Below are 6,683 nucleotides of genomic sequence, written 5' to 3'. Positions count from 1 at the left end.
AAGGTCACAGGTGGACAATAAATGCCCCCTCTCAGAGGAAATAAAAGAGGAGCTAAAGGGGAGTGGAGTTTGCAGGAGACAATTAGTTCGCTTAATTGGTTCGTGACTCTCCGAGACTCCTTGCCACATTTTGCAGATATCAGCCTGTCAGCTCGCCAATCCAGATAAGGTCTGTGACTGTAAATCCTCCCTGGAAAGACTTTGCTAGATGTGAATGAGCAGAACTCACAGTCAATTAATAAAAGGGGTTTTTTTCAGGACAAGGAGTTTGCTTCCTGCTCTTGGGAAGCCTCGGTCAGAACACTTTCTATTGGCTTCATCCCCACAGCTCCTACCTTGTCTCAGATTGCTATACACAGCGAGTCAATGAGAAAGCAGGTGCATCACCAATGGGATAATTGATGGTCTCTGAGCTCATTTAGAATCCTGATTCATCTGTTGTGATGGAAGAAAAAGCCTCATGGAAGTGGCCAGCAGCTTAGCACGCCTGGATTGGCTGTTTTATTTTATTTATTTAGCTAATTTATACAGCTTTGGCTATAGCCTTGTATAGGCTGTACGAGTGGTGGGTTTCAAATTTTTTTAGAACCTCTTCTGTAGGTGTGGCCTGCTTTGTGGGAGTGGCTTGCCAGCCATGTGACTGGGTGGGAGTGGCTTGCCGGCCATGTGACTGGGTGGGAGTGGCTTGCCACCCATGTGGCTGGGTGGCAGTGGCTTGCCAGCTATGTGAATGGGTGGGCGTGGCCAACTTGTAAAATGTGGTAAAACTCACTTAACAACGCTCTTGCTTAGCAACCAAAATGTTGGCTCAGAAACTCTGGCATTTGAAGCACACAAGTCTTAAAGCTGTCAAGTTACAAGACCCTTGTACCCCTAACCCCTTAGAAAAAAACCCCCAGGGGTGTTCAAACTTGACAGCTTTAAGACTTGTGGACTTCAACTCCCAGAATTCCTCCTCCAGTCATGTCGGCTCAGGAACTCTGGCATTGAAGTGTGCAAGTCTTAAAGCTGCCAAGTTACAAGACCCTTGCATCCCTAACCCCTTAGAAAAAAACCCCCAGGGGTGTTCAAACTTGACAGCTTTAAGACTTGTGGACTTCAACTCCCAGAATTCCTCCTCTTGCTCTTCATCTTGATGATGTGCGGACGGGTGGGGCGAGGGAGCTAGAACCGGTTTTAAACGGCACTGTAGATTTGTGGAACTTCTTCTATAGAAGAGGTTAGGACTGGTGCTCGCTTCGGCAGCACATATACTAAAATTGGAACGATACAGAGAAGATTAGCATGGCCCCTGCGCAAGGATGACACGCAAATTCGTGAAGCGTTCCATATTTTTTTAAAAAAAAAAAAAAAAAAAGAAGAGGTTAGGACTGGCAGGAACCTACCCCTGGGCTGTACCCATAAGTGTAGATGGCTATACAGCTGGATGAGTTAGCGTGCCAATTTTACATTTGATTTCATTTTCTTCCTTTTTTTTTTTTTTTTTTGCAAAAGTTAGGAGGGACAGCTTCTCAGCAAAATTCTTACCGAGGAAATGCAGGTAGTCCTCAACTTACGACCACAACTGAGCCCAAAATTGATGTTGCTAAGTGAGAAAATTGTTGAGTGAGTTTTGCCCCCATATTATGATTTTTCTTGCCACGTTTGTTAAGTGAGTAGCTGCAATTCTTAAATTAGTCACATGGTTATGAAGGGCATCTGGTTTTCCACTGACTTTGCATGTCAGAAGGTCGCAAAAGGGGAATCACGTCACCCCCACACCCCCGGGATGTTGCAACTATCATGAATGTGAGTCAGTTGTCAAGCATCTCAGTGTGAATCCTGTGACCAAGGGGGATACTGCAGGGATCGTGAGTGTGAAAAACAATCAAAAAGTCACTTTTTTCAGTGCCATAGTAACTTTGAATGGTCATTAAATGAACTGTTGTAAGTTGAGGACTGCCTGTAGTGTGGCTGAAGTTGTTCAGCAGTGAGTCTCCTTCCCCAAAGTTGAAGCAAGGATATGATTTCAGATTACACTGTTATATTGGTTAGATTTATACCCTACCTTTTCTGTAGGAAATCAAGGGGGATTCATTTATTCCCCAAACATCCTAATACGGTGTTGCCGAACCTTTTAGGCACTGTGCCAAAATGGGTGCGCGTGTGCCAGGGTTGGGTTCCTGCCAGTTCTAACCTCTTCTATAAAAGAGGTTCCACAAATCTACCGTGCCGTTTAGAACCGGTTACAGCTCCCTCCCCCCCTTCCGCACCACGCTTGCCCCGCCCACCGCTCACTGATTGGCTGGCTCACCAATCCCCCCCCGGCTCTAAGAGTCCTATCTAAACCATAAAGTCTTAAAGCTGTAAAGTTTGAACATCCATGGGTTTTTTTTTCTAAAGGGTTAGGGGTGCAAGAATCTTGTAACTTGACAGCTTTAAGACTTGTGTGCTTCAAATGCCAGAGTTTCCGAGCCAACATTTTGGTTGTCAAGCAAGAGCGTTGTTAAGTGAGTTTTACCACATTTTACAAGCTGGCCACCCCCACACAGTCACATGACTGCCAAGCTACTCCCACTTGGTCATATGGCTGGCAAGCCACTCCCACCCCATCACATGGCCGGCAAGCCACTCCCACAAAGCTGGCCACACCTACAGAAGGGGTTCTAATTTTTTTTGAAACCCATCACTGGCATGTGCATGTGCATGCCAGAAACCGGAAAAGAAGCTGCCCCATATGCAGGTGCGGGCCAGGAAGATAACCTTCTGGTTTCCAGCATGTGCATGCGCGTCGGCCACCTTGTCTTCCGGTTTCTCGCATGCATGTGCACGTGAAGACCAGCTGGCCTGTGCGCATCAGTAGTGAGTTGCAGGCGGTACACCTGTACCAGAGCCTGCCCGGAGCACCGGATACCATTCTGGTACAGTGCTTCAGAGGGCCCACCCACCCGCCTGAGCTCCTTACATGTCCTTTAAGCCTTTGGCGCTTCCGTGCATGCGCAATGCACTTACGGCTCCTGTGCGACACTCCGCTGAGTAGCGGGAGCATCACGGAGGCATTGCAGGCAGGTATGACACATGCACACACGTCCATGTGGGTGACGCTGGAACCTGCCACTGGTGCCCATGCTTGCACCGGAAACTGGAAGATCATCTTCCCAGCACGTTCATGCGCATCGGGTGGCTGCTCTTCTGATTTCTGGCGCTCCTGTGCATGTGAAGACCAGCTGGCCGGCACACCGGAACCCGGAAGAGCAACGGGCGATGGCTCGCGTGCCCAAAGAGATGGCTCTGCGTGCCACTTCCTGCATGCGTGCCACGGTCCCAATACCTTCCCTACTATACATAGCATGCTAGATTTCTTTCATTTAATCATGCTGGTATTTTAGAAGTGAAAACCTAACTTTCTTTGTCCAAGTCTCCTTCCTGACTTTTCAGGCCATAGAGAACAAAACATGAAGCTAACAGTCGCTATTGTAGGTTTGGTTTGTAAATTGAATCTGACCGGGTTTTGTAAAATCACGCAATTGTTTACTGCTATGCCTGGGAAAAAGTGGCAGAAAAACTACGCAATTACTGAAAACTTCCTGCACCAGCTCTTTAAAAAAATGCAACCCAGACCCTGAACATTTATTTAGTTCTGTTCCTAACAACATGATTTACTGCATGGTTGATTAAGCTGGTTTTGTACCAATGCAGGCAGTCCTCGACGTACGACCACAATTGGGCTCGAAATTTCTGTTGTTAAGTGAGACGTTTATTGAGTGAGCCTTGCCCCATTTTACAACCTTTCTTGCCACCATTGTTAAGTGAATCACTGCAGTTGATAAGTTAGTAACACAGTTGATAAGGGAATCTGGCTTCCCCCTGGACTTGGCTTGTCATGACATGGGATGACATGACCGCCAGGACACTGCAACCGTCATAAATATGAACCACTTGCCAAGCGTCTGAATTTGGATCGTATGATCATGGGGGTTCTGCAATGGTCATGTCACTTTTTTCAGTGCTGTTGTAACTTTGAACGGTTGCTAAATGAACTGTTGTAAGTCAATGACTACCTGTACTTTATAGATATATCTTCATATGCCACTCATTTTATTACTATTTGGTATACTCTTCATTGATTATATTTATAAGCTGATAACACACAGGCACATAGTACATACATGTACATATATAATAAAAAATGATAGTCCAATATCTCTTGTTGCATTTTAGTAACATCTCATGAGCCATGGTGGTGCAGTGGGGTTCACCGACAAAACTACGACGGACAAATGAGCACCGACAAAACCACGATGGACAAATGAGCGCCGTCAAAATTGCTAATTGATTTTCGACAATAGCGCTCCGACAAATGCGCGCCGACAAAATCGCGTCATCAAGAAACTATAGACAGCCCAGTGAGTGTGCTGGGCCTTTAACATAGTGGGACACGTATACATACGTTATAACCCTAACCCTAACCCTTTCGATTTTATTGTGCTTGTCATCGCACTTTTGTCGGCGCGATTTTATCGGCGCGAATTTGTCAGCGCGATTTTGGCGTCGCGTTTTAATCGGCTCTATTTTGTCTATCGCGCAATTGTCGGGTCACGGCGCAGTGGTTAGAGTGCAGTACTGCAAGCTACTTCTGCTAGTTGCTGGCTGCACTTCAGCAGTTCAATTCTCACCGGCTCCAGGTTGACTCAGCCTTCCATCCTTCCAAGGTCGGTCAAATGAGGACCCAGATTGTTGGGGGCCATAGGCTGACTCTGTAAACAGCTTAGAGAGGGCTCTAAAGCACTGTGAAGCAGTATATGTCTAAGTGCTATTGCTATTTTTCTTCCTTCCTTCCCCCCCAGTGGTTAGAATGCAGTATTGCAAGCTAACTCTGCCCATTGCCAGGAGTTCGATCCTGACCAGCTCAAGGTTGACTCAGCCTTCCATCCTTCCGAGGTCGGTTAAATGAGGACACAGATTGTTGGGGGCAATAGGTTGACTGTAAACTGCTGAGAGAAGGCTGTGAAGCACTGTGAAGTGGTATATAAGTGTGCTATTGCTATCTCTCTGGGACATTTGAATCAGTGTTGACTCCTTAAAATTAGTTCATACAGTTTCTTTGCAAGATTTTGCAATTGCCTCCTCCTTATTGGCCCAAGGTCACCCAGCTGGCTTTGTGCTTAAGACAGGACTAGAACTCAGGACTAGAACTCATGGTCTGCTGGTTTCCAGGTGGGTGCATTAACCATTCCACTAAACTACCATTCTCCGGGACATCTAATTTTTTAAAAATAAAAATAAAGGATGCTTCTGTTTTTCAAACCTATATTGCTTGGCTATTAAATATGTTGCTTCTCTCATTCTTTTCCATGTATTCTACACTGATGGATTCTGATGAATTATCTATCGGATTCCTGTAATTGGCTCCATTTTTATTTTTGGTGAGTATGAACTTTTATGAAATTCTTAATGAGTTGAAAGTGTTCTTTCAGAAACAGAGGCTTTGCTTAGTCTCATTTGTTTTTTTTTTAAATTAAGTTCTTCTGGTTTACGTGGTTTAATCCTTCCTTTGTAATGTAACTGAAAGTATACTGGATTCATTTTTTTTAATGGAGTAGAATTCTAGTGGGTTAATTTGTTATTCTAGAGCAATGGATATTTTCTATCAAATGTTCTTCTTGTGGTTAGTTCAGGGGTTCTAACCTCTTCTATAGAAGAGGTTCCACAAATCTACAGTGCCGTTTAGAACCGGTTCCAGCTTGCTTATTTATTTGTTTGTTTGTTTGTTTTAATTTATATTGCTGCCTATTCGCCCATGGCGACTCAAAGCAGGTTACAGAATAAATGCCACATGTAAAACAATAAAAACTAACAAAAAGAATCAAATAAATGAACGTAGTACAATATAACAAAATCAACCCCCATCTCCCACCCCCACCCCAGCAACAGCCAATCACACGAGTCATTTAATGGGCTCCATCCCGCTCTGGGTTCCCCAGGCCCGCTGGCAGAACCAGGTCTTCAGCGCCTTCCGGAAAGAGTGGGGGGTGGTCTAATCTCTGGGGGGGGGAGGATGTTCCAGAGAGAGGGAGCCACCACGGAGAAGGCCTTTCTTTTGGGTCCCACCAGATGTATCTCCCTCGGGGATGGGACCCACGGTATTCCCTGCCTCTCTGCTCTGATGGGTCGGATAGATATGACCGGCAAGAGACGGTCCCTGAAATCACCTGGTCCTAAGCCATGAAGGGCTTTAAAGGTGACAACCAGCACCTTGAATTGTACCCGGAAGCAAATCGGCAACCGATGTAGCTCCCGCAGGAGAAATAAATATACAAGATTATTTTAACCCTATTCACAAGAATCTGGTCAACTCAAGTTTGACACTAAATTCACACAAGGGCCAGCGGAATTTAGGAGAGGTTGCACTTTTGCAGTGCTTGTGGGAATACAAGGACTCTAAGCTGATGACTAGTTTAACTCCACCATCACCCACCCATCCCACCTCTGCGTGCTCTTCTCCTACAGGCTCTGAATTGAGGGGAGGAGTGAAATAGCTGAGTAGCCTTGCAGTATTTATCTAGTAGTTATGTAGCGAGTGCTTTCATCTGGCGAGATTCCTATATGTAGCTGAGCGACAATAAACATACCACTCTGATCAGTTCTTTGAGTTGCTTTTGGTTCCTTGTGCCTGACAGAAGATGACAATGTTTTCCCTGTGG

At 45.5% G+C, this 6,683-nt stretch overlaps 1 non-coding gene across 1 annotated transcript; it reads left to right on the top strand.

Annotated features, from left to right (window-relative positions):
• Positions 1-1,229: 1,229 nt before the first annotated feature.
• On the top strand, positions 1,230-1,336 carry LOC116516288. Its single transcript, XR_004256345.1, has one exon. It is a non-coding gene; the product is annotated as a U6 spliceosomal RNA (small nuclear RNA).
• The last annotated feature ends 5,347 nt before the right edge of the window (positions 1,337-6,683 follow it).

The sequence above is a fragment of the Thamnophis elegans genome, chromosome 12 (genome assembly GCF_009769535.1).
Source record: "Thamnophis elegans isolate rThaEle1 chromosome 12, rThaEle1.pri, whole genome shotgun sequence".
In the NCBI taxonomy this organism is placed as follows: Eukaryota; Metazoa; Chordata; class Lepidosauria; order Squamata; family Colubridae; genus Thamnophis; species Thamnophis elegans.
This window is presented reverse-complemented; position numbering and strand designations above follow the sequence as displayed.